Source organism: Saimiri boliviensis, chromosome 7 (genome assembly GCF_048565385.1).
Source record: "Saimiri boliviensis isolate mSaiBol1 chromosome 7, mSaiBol1.pri, whole genome shotgun sequence".
In the NCBI taxonomy this organism is placed as follows: Eukaryota; Metazoa; Chordata; class Mammalia; order Primates; family Cebidae; genus Saimiri; species Saimiri boliviensis.
This window is the reverse complement of record NC_133455.1, coordinates 94,781,211-94,797,213: the sequence shown is the minus strand read 5'-3', so window position 1 is coordinate 94,797,213 and position 16,003 is coordinate 94,781,211. Positions and strand designations below refer to the sequence as shown.

The 16,003-nt window shown below is 37.7% G+C and overlaps 1 long non-coding RNA gene and 1 pseudogene across 2 annotated transcripts in view; both read left to right on the top strand.

The window, feature by feature from the left end:
- LOC141585164 (uncharacterized) overlaps window positions 1-16,003 on the top strand; it is a 458,381-nt gene that overhangs the window by 11,975 nt on the left and 430,403 nt on the right. The gene's annotated exons all lie outside the window — the stretch shown is intronic.
- Window positions 2,709-5,371, top strand: LOC101042974 (cytochrome b-c1 complex subunit 2, mitochondrial pseudogene; annotated as a pseudogene).

The following is a 16,003-nucleotide window of genomic DNA, read 5'->3' as shown; positions in this document are numbered from 1 at the left end:
ATTCATACTCATTGAATAACAATTGAATAAATAAAGGAACTGAACAGTGTCATAGGATATAATGTCACCTAAATTTGGGAAGAAGAAAAGTAGTTAAAGTCATTGGGGTCTACTTGAGGAGACTGGAATAGATTGGGTCCTAAGTAACTAGGAACATCGTGAAACCATCAGCCCAACCTTGTGCATTGCCTTTGCCCAAGAATCTGTAATTAATTTAGTCTAGAAAATGGTTTGGTGAAGCCTGAGTAATAAGTATTTTGCTTGACATGCTCCTAGTAAATGTTTAATAAATATCTGTTGATCATAATGCCGTTTAAAATAACATTTCATAAAAAATGTATCCTGCCTTATTAAAATAAGGAAATAAACCAGAACCTAGGGATACTTCATCAAAGAATATAACATTTCTTTGATTAGCAAGTGAGTAATATAAAAATTCCATGTCATTAAATCAAGGTGACAGCAACACAAATTTACTTGGTTCATTTATTTAAAGAATGCATTTTAGCTTTAATTATTTATGATGGTTCTAAGTATGTTCACAAATGTATTGCCTTATTTGGAAAATATAATTAAATATCTGCTTTGGGAGATCTTAATATTATTAATGTGTAAGGATAAATCTGAAACAGGCTTGTGAAAATGAAAGCATTAATAGCATAGCTATTAATTTCTGCTTTTCTCATTTAGCAACTTCTATTCACCATGAATTTGAATGAATCATATCCAGAAGAGTTAAAGTTGTTATAAAATCAGTTTCCTTGGCACTGCTACCATTTATGTTTTTCAATATTGCAGGCAGGTACTATTTCAATTATTTGACACATAGAATTTTGGAAGAATAGTAAACTGTAGCACAGTATCTTTTATTTGTGTCTTAGAAAATTTTCTTGCATTTTACAATTGTTCCAAGGCCAAAGAACAGTTGTTCTTGGCCATCTGAATGTCTTCTTTTGAAAAGTGTCTGTTCATGTCCTTTGTTCACTTTTTAAAAGAACTTGGGTCTGTCGTGTGGCAGGGGGCTAGGGGAGAGATAGCAGGGGGTAGGGAGATTGGAGAAGGATAACATTAGGAGAAATACCTAATGTAGGTGATGGAGGATGGAGGCAGCAAACTACCATGTCATTGTATACCTGTGTAACGATTCTGAAAGATCTGCACATGTACCTCAGAACTTAAAATAAAAATAAAACAAAATAATATGTATGTACACATATAAATATTCAGTAACACAGAAGAATATGCATCCTTTGGTGTATCTAGATATATTGGATATATGGGCCAGATCTGTAAAAGTAGGTTTTAATATTAATACATGTAAGTATAGCCAGTTGGTTTTCCAAAAGGTTGTAGCAATTCAAAACCCTAGGCCAGGTGCTGTGGCTCATGCCTGTAATCCCAGCACTTTGGGAGGCCAAGGCAGGCAGATTACCTGAGGTAGGGAGTTTAAGATCAGTGTAATCAACACAGAGAAGCCCCATCTCTACTAAAAATAGAAAAAAGGTTAGCTGGGTGTGGTGCATGCCTGTAATCCCAGCTACTCGGGAGGCTGATGCAGGAGAATCACCTGAACCTGGAAGGTGGAGGTGGCGGTGAGCTGAGATTGCACCATTGCACTCCAGCCTGGGCAACAAGAGCAAAAAAAATTCTGTCTCAGAACAACAACAACAAAAACACAAAAACCCCCTAACCAGCAATGTATGAGTTTTATGTTTCATAAAACTTATATTAATTACTACAACTTAAAATGCCTATGCAAATACAGGTCCTTCTTCTGAAAATTATTTTTATTGAGATATAATCTATGCACAGTAAAAAATCACACATTTTAAGGGTACAGTTCTATGCATAATCCCTCATGGATATAAGTAAAAGTAAAAGGCTCACTGCAACCTCCGTCTCCTGGGTTCAGGCAATTCTCCTGCCTCAGCCTCCTGAGTAGCTGGGATTACAGGCACACGCCACCATGCCCAGCTAATTTTTTGTTTTTGTTTTTGTTTTGTTTTGTTTTAGTAGAGATGGGGTTTCATCATGTTGACCAGGTTGATCTTGATCTCTTGACCTTGTGATCCACCTGCCTCTGTCTCCCAAAGTGCTTGGATTACAGGCGTGAGCCACCGCGCCCAGCCTATACTTCTTTACTTTTTCATGTGCTGATATCTCTAAATTGAATGCTCCCCTCTCCTACCCACACCTCCTTTTTCTGACATCTAACTAATTTATATTATTTTTAAATTTAAACCTGAGCATTTTTGTGAAGCTTTCTCTAACACTAGGTATAAAGCATCTGGCTTATGAGTGTTTTTTCAGATATATCAACTTTCCCAAAAATTCATCAGATAAATTTTTCAATTTTAAATGTTTAAATATTCTATAGATAATATGTCAATCACCTATTTTATTGAATGACTATGTGTCAATGACAAAGATTCACAGTTTTTTTTTCTTTAATGAAATGCTATAAATTGACTTCCTGTAGCAATAAACAGTTTGGTCTCTCTTTTATACTTGTAGTATTTTATTTGTAGTAAGTCAATAATGCAATGTTTCAGAATATTCTTCACTAGCAGGTCAATATAAAATTCAGGAGATCATATAAAGGATCAAATGCAGTCACAGAGTATTCTTACACTAATTATAATTGGTACAGTTTGGACTGACAAGTTCTTTTATTTAATATTTTAATTCTTTTTATACATTACTTATAACTAGTTTATGTAGGCACACTGTAAACCCTTCCTCCATGGCTTCTTCCCTCCAACACTAGATAAAAGTTAAAAACTTTCCATGAATTTGAGAAATGAAACAATCCAATAGAAAAATGTATACAGGTTACAATTAGGCAGTTTACCGAGATCGCGCCATTGCACTCCAGCCTGGGTAACAAGAGCGAAACTCCGTCTCCTTAAAAAAAAAAAAAAAAAAAAAAAAAAAGTAAAGAGGTATGATTATGTGAAAGATTTGAAGAAGTTCATTCAAATTTATTTTCAGAAGAATATTAAAAAGTAGAGAAACAACCATCTTGCTTTCCTATAATCCGGCAGTGTCTGTGGGTCAGAACAATCTTGAATCATGAAGCTACTAACCAGAGCCGGGTCCTTCTCGATATTTTATTCTCTCAATGTTGCCCCTAAAGTTAAAGCCACAGCTGCGCCTGCAAGAGCACCGCCACAACCTCAGGACCTTGAGTTTACCAAGTTACCAAATGGTTTGGTGATTGCTTCTTTGGAAAACTAAGCTTCTGTATCAAGAATTGGTTTGCTCATTAAAGCAGGCAGTAGATAGGAGGACTCCAGCAATTTAGGAACCACTCATTTGCTGTATCTTGCATCCGGTCTGACAACAAAAGGAGCTTCATCTTGCAAGATAACCCGTGGAATTTAAGCAGTTGGTGGCTTATTAGGTGTGAGTGCAACTAGGGAAAACATGGCTTACACTGTGGAATGCCTGCGGGGCGATGTTGATATTCTAATGGAGTTCCTGCTCAGTGTCACCACATCACCAGAATTTCGTCACTGGAAAGTAGGTGACATTCAGCCTCAGCTAAAGATTGACAAGGCTGTGGCCTTTCAGAATCCACAGACACATGTCATTGAAAATTTGCATGCAGCGGCTTACGGGAATGCCTTGGCTAATCCCTTGTATTGTCCTGACTATAGGATTGGAAAAGTGACACCAGAGGAGTTACATTACTTTGTTCAAAACCATTTCATAAGTGCAAGAATGGCTTTGATTGGACTTGGTATGAGCCATCCTGTTCTAAAGCAAGTTGCTGAACAGTTTCTCAACATGAGAGGTGGACTTGGTTTATCTGGTGCAAAGGCCAAATACAGTGGAGGTGAAATCCGAGAACAGAATGGAGACAGTCTTGTCCATGCTGCTCTTGTAGCAGAAAGTGCTGCCACAGGAAGTGCAGAGGCAAATGCATTTAGTGTTCTTCAGCATGTCCTCAGTGCTGGGCCACATATCAAGAGGGGCAGCAACACCACCGATCATCTGCACCAGGCTGTTGCCAAGGCAACTCACCAGCCATTCGATGTTACTGCATTTAATGTCAGTTACTCAGATTCTGGACTCTTTGGGATTTATACTATCTCCCAGGCTGCAGCTGCTGGAGGTGCTATCAAGGCTGCCTATCATCAAGTAAAAACAATTGCTCAAGGAAACCTTCCAACACAGATGTCCAGACTGCCAAAAACAAGCTGAAAGCTGGTTACCTAATGTCAGTGGAGTCTTCTGAGGGTATCCTGGAAGAAGTCGGGTCCCAGGCTCTAATTGTTGGTTCTTACATGCCACCATCCACAGTCCTTCAGCAGATTGATTCAGTGGCTAACGCTGATATCATAAATGCCGCAACGAAGTTTGTTTTTGGCAAAAAGTCGATGGCAGCTAGTGGAAATTTGGGGCATACCCCTTTTGTTGATGAGTTGTAATACTGAAGCACACATTTCAGAAGAGAGCTGAACATTCTCAGCCCAGAGAAGCAAATACATGAAAGTCAGAAGTCTCTAATGTAACATTTGTCTTTTTTCCAGTGAAGTAAAATAAGGCATAAATGCAGATAATTATTGCCAGCTGACCTAAAGTCAATAAAACACTCTACTTAAGTGTTTATCTTATGTTTTTCTCAATGAATTAATCAACAAGTATTTATTATGTGCTGATATCTTTGTTTTAGATGCTTTAAAGGAGACAGGAATGTAATGAGTATAGAAGCATTAAAAACTATTAAAATTAAGGCTAAGTGGCTATCAGGGTAAATAGTTCCGGATTACTCTTGGTGGCTTTTAAGATAAAAGCATGTTTAAAATTTGTCATTTTGGGTATCAGCAGCTAAGTGGTGTGGTTTTTATCCCTATTTTGCCTTTTTTGCAATAAAATTATTTCTGAAAAAAATAGAGAAACAGACAATTTTTAAATCATAGGTTATTTAAATCCCCATAGCAGCCAGTCATCTACTCTAAATATATCACTTTGTTCAAGGACATCAGTATTACTCCAGGTTCCAAGATAAGTGAAAGGCATGCTAGCTCTTTCAGAATCAATTTTTCAAGAATATTTATGTATTGCATATTTTATAGTCCACAGTTATGCCCGTTAATCCCCTGTTTCTTGGTAATTCACATCAAACTGGGTAGCCAAAATGAATATGGTTAGGTGAAACATGTTTACATATTCTTTTACAAGTACTTGTAGCCTGAATAAGAAAAACTGAATCTTTCCAAAGATGAGGACTGAGACTATTTCTTAATCAACACTTTATTCTGGTTTTGAAAATAAAACTGTGCTAATGGAAAGCATTGTTTTCCAGCATGAATTAAATTACTGTGGTCTATATTTCCTGCTGGAGAGAGTAGGTTCCTGGCAAAATTATGTTACATTTGCATTTTGATGGTGTACAGTTTTAGGCTGTTCCCTTTATATTCAGAGAAATATAAATATATTATATATTAGAGTATTCTCAAGAGAAATATAAGTATTCCATTATATTTTACCAGGCACATTCATGGGACTTCCAATAAAAACTATAATTTTTGTAAATCAAACAGTGAAGTAATGAAGTATATTATTTTCCAGAAAGTAGGATACATGCATGTATTTCATCATTGGATGAGCTTATTTCACTTCTCTAGCATATAAATCAATAATCTCTTAGAGTTGTGCTTATTACAAGAGGATTTTTAAATACCAACATGTGAAGATTATATTAGATGAAGGTAAAATGTTTAGACTGTTATCAATATAGTCTTAAGAATAAAAGGCTTAATTAAAAACCATGGTTTTACAACACAAACAGCATGGGGATAATTTTTCAAATTACATAACAATTTCATTGTGTGAAAACAAAACAAGAAATATAGCAAAAGGAGTGAGGCTTCCTTTCCATAGCAAATGCCCTAGTTTAAAGAATCATTTGATAGTTAAAATTAGAATTTGTGTATAAATTTGCAGAAACATATTAATTCTCTACAGTGAAGTTAGTAGATATGTAAAGACATTAATTAGCGCCAATAACAACATGTATATTTTACCTTGGATGCTGTCTTAGTTTCCATGAAATCTGTTATTTTGGTAGTGTTCATTTAGTATGATTAATAAATCGAAATATTTTAACCTAATAATTGATGGTCATTATTCATAGAATAATGATAAGTTAAATTTGATTGGTTTATTTTTGATAAATATGGTGAAATAATTAGCTATGTATAAAGCATTTGTTTTAAAATAGGCTGATGTATCTTTTGATAAACAATAGATCTACAAGTTTTATCTCTGTCCCTAGTATGTTTATTTCATCACAGAACTTCTTAGTTTGAAAACATAATTTATATACACAGTTTGCCTTTTAAACTGGAAATTCAGTCTCTCAACAAGTGTTTATTAAGCACTAAGCACTAGGGAAAAAGTTAATGCAATAGAAATAATTCCTTTTCTCATGGCTAACCATCTGCTATAGTGTTTCCTAAATAGCAGTTTTTTTAGTTGTTGTCTAAAGGTACAGAATTCTCTATAAAAATTTTAAAACATAACTTTCCACAATAATTAAAATGTTGTATTTTATGTTGTCTAATATGATAACCACAGCCACTTGCAATTAGGGTGGTCGAAGAACATAAACTTTAATTATATTTACTTAAGTAGTCACTTTATTGGCTAGTACTAGAAAACGCAGTACTAGATGTTCTTAGAGTTATGCTGCAATGTGAAGTAGGTGCTTGTGTCTGATCTTATGTTTATACCCAGGCTAGCGATGTGTGGAGCCCAAATGACATCATGGCTGACCATCCTACTCATAAAGGTTTCCCAGTGTATAATTTGAATATTGAAAGATGGTGAAAGCCTTTGGAATTAAAAAACGATAGCAAGTATGAACAGTGGCCTGGTGCAGTGGCTCACATCTGTAAACCCAGCACTCTAGGAGGCTGAGGTGGGCATATCACTTGAGCTCAAGAGTTTGAGACCAGCCTGAACAATATGGCAAAACACCATATCTACCAAAGATACAAAAATAGCCAGGCATGGTGGTGTGCACCTTTGGCCCTAGCTACTCAGGAGGCTGATGTGGGAGGATAGCTTGAGCCCAAGGGCAGTGAGCTGAGATAATGACACTGCAGTTCAGCCTGGGTGACAGACCCCATCCCATCTCAAAACACACACACACACACACACACACGCACACACACACACACACACACACACACACACACAACTGTAGTAAATAAAAATGCCTAACTGGAAAAGTCCAATGACATAGTAGCAAGTATGCCATGAAAGACATGCCTTTGTTCTTCCCTCACCATCTGCCATGATTGTGAGGCTTCCCCATCCACATGGAACTGTTGAGTCCATAAAACCTTCTTTTCCTTATAAATTACCCAGTTTTGGGTATGTCTGTATCAGCAGCATGATAACAGACTAACACAGGGAATCTGGCTTTTTGGACTTCCAGAATTCTTGTGTTAATTCTTTCTCATTGGGGAGAGTTGGTATTGTTTTAACTGTGGTCTAATTTGAGTATTATAGTCAGTTGACTTTACTTCTGGATGCTTTCAAAGGGCCAGGACTCTTTATGGTATCTTTATGTGTGAGTGAATTAGTGTGCTTGGTTTTACAGTGTCTATATTATCAGGATACATTTTTGGTGTTGTAATTTGAACTGTAATCCAATGATGCCACTTAGGAGTAATGACCCATAGCTATGTTAATACCCAGACTGGGGGCTCTTTTGTACTTCCTCACATTAGCAAGGATCCTCTGCAGTGGGATAGGAGGAGGAGAGATGGCCCCCTCACTGGGTTTGCTCCTGGAACTTTGGGGAGCCCCTTCCAGATAGCTGGTGCTGCTCTTGCATTTCTTTTGTCAGATGTTCTGAGCTATGGTGGCACCTTGGGCAGAGACTGTGGCAGGGAGTTATGCCATACTGTCTTTGTATCAGCCCTATGGAGGGAGGCATGCACCCACCCACCCTACCCAGGAGCCCATACATCTTGTTTCTCTCATTGCTCTAAGGGATAGGGCTTCTCCCCTGCTTTTGAGTATCAGCCTCAGATCTTGGTTCTGTATTCCTGAGTTGTGCACTGCAGCCCTAGGGGCAGTGGGACATCTCGGGGTTCAGGTTCAAGTTCCGACTCTCCTGGGGGAGCTTACATGCTCCTAGGTAACCAGAAAAGCACTCAAGTGGAGCTACATAATCAGGCTTGGCTGTAGGGGCTATACCGTGCACTCACTTCTGCCTACTCCTGCAGGATGACAAGGCATGGACCCTGCGAGGGACCAGAAGGCATGAAGTCTTGTAGAGCAGATGTGCCTCAGTTTAATAGGGAAGCTATTAATAGAGAAGCTATTTAATAGGGAAGCTGGGGCTCCACCTCCTGAAGGAGAATGGGGATCCCTGAGGAATTGATGTCTATGGCCATTGTCTGCTGGACTTGCCTGGCACACGAAAGTTCCCAGGTCCCTTGCTGTCCAAAGGGCTGTCTCTGCCTGTTTCCCTGGGAGATGCCCTGCTAGCTCACCCATCCATGGGGGTTGCAGGGTCCCCTGTAACCAGGATCTTGGAGGTCTGCTGCAAGCATAATACATCACTCAGTTCCCTCATTCACCCCTTTCCCAGAGCCATTTGGGGCCAGGAACTAACCTTGGTACGTGGATACCCCACACAGGGTTCTCACCTTCCTCCCTCTGTAGCCTGGTCTTCAGCATTGCCTCTCCATCCACTCTCAGTGTTTTTTCTCCAAAGATCTGCCCAAATTATGATGGTTTACTCAATAATTTTGTCTCTTTTGGTGGTAGTGGTCCTTCCTGACTGCATCCAATTGGCTATCCTGTGCCCTATCCCACTATGTAAATGTTTTTTTTTTCCTGTGTTACAAATTGGTTATAACAGAACATTTTAAGGGAGCACTGCTAAAGTTTCAGGAAAATCTTAGCAGCAGTGGACAAATGAAGGACATAAGGTGACTCTGGTAGAGATGACCCCAGGCCAGCCAGTGAACAAGGAAGCCATTACAAACAAGGCAATGGGTGCCAGCTAGACTGACAAACACTACTGACCTAGGGGAATTGGAAAACAAAGTTTTGTTCCTGAGAAAGGTGCACATTACAGCATAACACTCTTATTATAACATTAACAGAAGGTTGAGGAGCAAAACCAGTGTCCCAAAAAAGAATATTCGAGACTCTTAGGGATGCATCTCATTTTGATTCCTCTAAGTAGTGCACATGGATTTTTTTTCTGTGCATTGCTTGAAAGTAAAGGCAACAATCATACGCAGTGGTAAAGGCGACAATCACAAGAACTAAAGCATAAGTTGTGTGTTTTGTTCTCTTATGTATTCTGAATTTATATATCAGTTTCTGGCACACAGTAGGGTCTCAATAAGTATTTGCTGAATGAATGTATCAGTAAATCACTGCATGTGAGCAGCCTTCAGTAATCACACACTTAGCAGTGGATTTATTTAACACGTAAATATAGCATCTACTTTTAGTACAAATGGGAAAGACTTCAGGAACAATTTGGTCTAACCTCCTCATTTTATAAATGAAAATGAGGTTCTAAGAAAATACATGGTTTAACCAAGGTTACGCAGAAGCTGGAAATCTAGGCAAAAATAGAGAAAAGGATTACCAGCTGCCAGTTCAGGTTTTGCCCTCCCCCCTTCCTTTTGTATCCATAATGTAACTAAGCAACATCTATAATTGGGTTAAAGGAGACATCTAGAAAAGAAGCAGCAATTGACTGTTGTATAAATATTTAAAACTTAAGCCAACCATGGTTTGTCCATTTTTTTCCTAAAGCTTAGGCTCAATGACTGCTACTGTTCCTTCTGTCTCTATGCTTCTTCCTTTAAATGCCACATCTATGTATGGGGTTGGCCTTTGATTACATATGTATGTGCGTATCCTTCCCTCTTTGTAACAAAGTGGGATGATGTAGATGTCTTGATCTTTGAAACAAAATTGGGATTTACAGAAGGTAAAGTGGATAATTTAAGATTACACTTGAATAGTACAAGAGTTATTGCTAGACATTGAAAGCTCACTTCTTTCTCTCAGAAGTAGTCAGATGCTGTTGAACAGAGTTGTGGGCTGTACATATTCCTGTGTGGTATTCAACATGTTTGCCTGATATAATTTGTATAAAGCTAGTGTGCTGAGTGGAAGGGGTGACTACCTCTCCAGAAGGTAGAATACTAATGAGTTTCTTTGTTATGTCACTCTATCTACATTCAGGCTGATTTGCAGGCTTTATTAGATCATACAGTTCTGGAGACTGTATCATACGATAGTTAAAAAGGTGGGTTTTGGACTTAGACAAGCCAGGACTTGAACCATATCTTTAGCATATCTTCACATGCATCTGTAAATAAGAAGAAAATAATACGAACAAGCAGAGGTGGTTGTACTTTTAAGTAAAGTAATACCACCAAGTACTTAGCACAATACCTCTTTCATATGCCATCTTTTTTTGAGTTATTATTGTTCAACTTTTCTACTTTATATGTGATAAAAATTGAAAAATCAGGGAGCCACCTGACGCACATGATAAGAGACTCTAGGACTCAGAACTAGTTTTCTGATTTCCATAGATTTCAGCCCGTTGTACCTTACTATTTTTCCAGGTTGGCTCAACTCAAGGTGGGTGAAGAACAGGTGGAAGTGTATTGTTGGAGTCTTTCCTTCCTTTTACTTCTGTACACCTGGTTCTTTAGGGAAAGAGAAAACCTTGCTGACTCTGGCCCTTCAGTATCACCCATCCCTCCTGCCCTGCTTATGTTGAGTTAATGATGATGAGTGGGACTTTACTGTGGACTGCTACAATTGAAGAATTAGTATGTAGCCAATTTTTCTGTCATCCTATAGTTGGTAGAATCGAAAAATCGTACAGCATTGAGTAAGATGGGGAAAATATTTTCCACAATGAATATATTCAAGGGTTTATGAGTTTGGCCACTTTAAGTGAAAGGGAGGCATACTGTACAATAGAATGTCCTGTAGCATTATTTATTCAAGATGAAACTAAAATTAATGTTACCACCTTCTTGTCACATGGAAAAAACACTGACATCAGGAAATTATGCTTATTGCTTACATAAGAAAAGAGACTATAATAGCACCAAATCCATGAAAATGTGAGGTATGTCATCAAATTCATACAAGATAGTCCAGCATATTTTTGACATGTGCAAAAAGTACTTGTGAGCTGGGCACAGTGGTTCATGCCTGCAATCCCAACATTTTGAGAGTCTGAGTTGAGAGGATCACTTGAGGCCAGGAGCTTGAGACTAGCCTGAGCTACATAGTGAGACCCAATCTTTATAAGAAATAAAAATATTAGCCAGATGTGGCCGTGTGTGCCTGTAGTTCTGGCTACTCGGGAGGCTGAGGCAGGAAGATCACTTCAGCCCGGGAGTTAGAGGCTGCAGTGACCTATGATCATGCCACTGTACTCCAGCCTGTGCAGTAGAATGAGATCTTGTCTCTAAAACAAACAAACAGAAAGAAAAACAGCTTGTGGCAGCATTGGGATGGCCTAGAACCAAATTCTAATTCAGACTGTGCCATTAACCAATTAGGAGCTTTAGCAAGCCAACAAATCTCTCCTGGCCTTCATTTTTATATCTGTATAATTTGACTCCTGAACTACATGATTGTTAAAATCTCTTTCTATTCTAAAAGGTGTTTGGTCAACAGTGAACTAGATTCTACTGCAGTTTCTTCTAGGTTCTTCAATTTAATTTCAATTTCACAAGCATTTTTGAGTACTATATTAGGTACTGAACTCTAAAGATGAAAATAAATAAATTACTCATGGTTGTAGAGGAGACAGACATATAAACAAATAGGCTATAATATATTGTGTAATAAGTGTAGTAAAAAAGAACATACAAAGTATAGCACCATGATCAAATATGGATTGATTCAGGAGAAGCAGCAGATGGCCAGAAGGAAGTGATATTTAACCTAGACTTAGAAGAATGAATAGGAGTTTACTACAAAAAATTATGGACAAAGACATTATAGGCAGAAGGAATAGGTCACACAAAGATGATATAGGTATAAAATTGTCTGAAACACTCTTAAAACAACAGATAGTTCAATATTACAGGAGGTTAGCATTATAAGAGGGATCAGAATGCATCTCAGGAGATGAGCTATGACAGGTAAGCCAGAATAAAATGGTGAAGAGCCTTGTAACACAGACTTCAAAGGCTAGTTTTATCTTGTAGTTTTTGGAGGATCCAATTTTAATGGCTATTTTTATGTCTTTTAATACAAAATGTACTATGTAGAAAATTTGATATGTCATATATTGGTGCAGATGTAGCCTTTGTGCTTATATGTGTGTAAATGAGTATGCAGATAGGGATTCAGTGTCTTGTTCAGCCTCAGATCCTGTTAAATAGTTGTTTAGTAGCTGAAGGGACAGGACACAAATTTAGAAGATATTCTGACAACTAGGTTAGTTTATTGCTTTCTCCTAGGGCTCTATAACTGCCAGTGACCTTTGATTTTCTAGAAACTGTTAACAAAGATATTGGGCATGTCTACATGTATTTTACACACACACACACACACACACACACATACACACATAGATATGTATATATATATAAAATATATAGTATATATATTATATATATAATATATGTATATATATAGTAGCATGGACAGGATAAATGGGGAAACAAACATCTCAGTTAATCTGTTTCAGTGGTAACGAGGAATGCAGCACAGCATCCCCAAGGGGACTCAGCTTCAGGTCAGTCAGGGCAAAAATAAGATGTTTTCCAAATGCATGTTTTCTTGGGATCGAAGTCTTCTAGCCCTTGGATGAAAATAACTAACCTATCTGCTCCAGGAAGACATCAACCAGCAAGTTGGAGAAGCAGCATTTCATGCTTAGACGCAGGTCAGTGGATGAAGAGCATGTATGAAACAAAACAATATCCTATACCTATGGCTCAGCTTCAATAGACAAAGAAAAATTTTTGTGTATTACATATATTACAACATTCTAAATTTTTTCTATGCCAAATAGAAGCAGAAAAGGAAAGTGATTCACATATATGTTTTAGTCAAAGCCTATCTTAGGCCACATTGCAAAATAGACAATGTAGTTATTTTCTAAAATGCTATATACATTATGAAACACATGCAAAGTGCATGACAGGGCACATAACAGATATTTACAAAATGAGTTATGACCATGAAGATGTTTGTCACTCGTGTTCCTCAACCTTGTTTTCCTTGTATTCCTCAGACTGCCACCATTAGGCATCTGTAGCCTCCTTACTTTATCTGTGGGCAAAATTTTCCATCTGTTTCCTTCAGTCAAAGTGTATGTATCCCATTCACAGCTGCTGTAGTCCCGATGGGGTGCCTGAATAGGTAATATACGTCTAAACATGACGTAATATGCCATCAGCTGCAGACAAGCTCTTGCTCAGAGTATTAAGTGATGATAATTGTGGGGATTTCAAACCCAATGCCATGTCAGCAGGATGTGTTGTAATAAACTAGAGCGTTGTTACTGAAATGATACTCTGTGGATGGACACCAATAATATCACTTGGAAGTACAATAAAATGCGGAACTTCAGCCCTACCCTAGACAGACTGAAGGTGATTCCTACTCATATAAAACTTTGGCAAGTACTCCTTCAGATTTTAGGCGTTAAGAGTACCTGGCCAAAAGTCAGCACTTGATTTGTGTTTATTTTCTATCCTGGAAGGTTTGAAGGACCTTCTGAGCTATTGAAATCATACTACCACTTCCAGCACTGATAGCATGCTGCAGATAACCTTTATGATTAGGTATTCTAGTTAGGTAAAAGAAAAATTAAAAGGAATGAAGACTCAGAGAATCGGCTTGGATTCGTGGCTATAGTTTGTGGCATTTGAGAGACTGTAAGTTTTCTTAAGAAATATTTCAAGTGATTCTGACATTGCATTTAATTAATTTCCTTTTATTACAGAGGATAACAGGTGGTTTATCTAGGACCTATAAACTACATTTGGTGCTTCTTCAGACAGGTTGGCCATGGCAAAAATGTGTGAAATCTCATTTTGTCTTCAGGAAACTAATGTGATTCAGTGAGCTTGGTGGGGAGTAAGAAAACCAAGGCTGAGAAAAATAGCAGGAACAGGACCATGGAAGGGCAAATATACTATATAGGGTGTTTCTTTGGAGGATTCTGGCTGGAGAGGTCAGGATGTTGGCATTTCATGTGTCTTTTAGGAAACTATTTTGATACAAGAGAAGATCAGTTAGCAAAATATTCTCATATTCAAGATAAAAGGTAGTTAATTACTTTTTAATTCTGGTGAGGGAAATAAGATGGAAAGGAATGGATGTTTTAAGATATCATGAGAAGGTAGAGTTGAAAGGTATTAGTGACAGATTTAGATGGAGTGGTTTTGGAAAAGGAAGAGTCAAGATGACTCCCAGGTTTCAGCATTGCTTAAAATGATGTTGCTATTTTCTAAAATAAGGTCTACAAGTGAAGAAATAAGTTTTGGAGGAAAGATAATTTCAGCTTTGTCCATTTCTGGTACAGCATTTCAAGGGTACAGCCTTATAAAACAATCTAGTGATTGAATATATGAATCTAGGTGCAATAAAAGGGTGGAGCTGATTTTGCATATGTCCTATAGACAAAATGGACTAAATCAATCTTTAGTCTTGCTTCTAAATCACCGGACTACTTCTCTACTCGGGACCATTTCATTACCTCCTCCAATGTTCTACTTGTCAAGAGCATGGCACATTGAGTCCTACTCCTTAGAGATGGAATAAATAACTCTACTTTTTCTTAGGTATTTGACTTTGGAATAGTGACTTTTGAGGTCCAAGGTCTTCATCTTTAAACTGTGTTATGAGCATCAAACGTAAACATGCTGGAGACAGTATGTAGCATAGTGTCTGAAAATTATAGCTGCTCAATAAAAACCATTTTCCTTCTCCTTTTTTTCTATTAATACAGGTGATTTAAATACCCTGGCAGTAAATAATTCCTGATCTTCTGCCCAATTACTTTCAGAAAAGACTTGAGTGAATTCTCTTCCCCAAACACATAGTGTTAACCATACACTCCAAAAAACATCTACTTTAAGGAGAAAAGATGTGGGTGGAATCACCATGTACTGAGGAATAGCATTTTATTTTACACAATCGTAGTAGAGGCCTTGCTGATTTTAATTGTGCCATTGTGTGATCTCGAGCAGCCTCTCAGACTCTCCTTTTCTATAAAAATGGCTATAGTTGATTATAAGTTTTTTGTGCATATGAAATAATACCAATAGAATTATGCTTAATTCCTAAGTATAATAGCAAAATAATAAACTTCAAACAATATGCTTCTGATGAAAACTTTTTTTTTGACTAGGCTCAGGAAGTTAGTGTGTCCCAGCATCTCCACAGAATGTTTGCAATCACTAGAGCCAATTAGTAGTCGAGATATCTGGCAGAGCTTATTAGCCCAGGCTCCTTGTATTGCTTTCGCCAGTGAAGCTTGATTGGTCTGAGCCTTGGTTGATGAACAAGGATATTTTGTTCTGTGTTTCTGCCATTTTCTGTTGCCTGTTCCAAATCCTATATAACAAATTGGTGGATCTCAAAATCCAGCACCTGGACCAGCAGTATTAGCATTACCAGGGATTTGTTTTTTTTCTGTTTTTCTGTTTTGAGAAATGAAAATATTCAGGCTCCAACTTAGAGCCACTGAACCAAAACCTCTGTGAGTAGAACCAGAAAACTAGTTCAAGAAGCCTCCAGCTGATTCAATTGAAGATTAAAGATGAAGAACCATTACTTGTTAGATCAAACTACCAGCATCAGCATCACCTGAAGCTTGTTGGAAAATGTACTCTCGGGCTTACCCCAGACCTGATGAATTAGAATTGGAATTAGTTTAACAAGATACACAGGTGATTCATGTAAACATTAAAGTATAAGAAAGGCTGGGTGCAGTGGTCCACACTTTGTAATCTCAGCATTT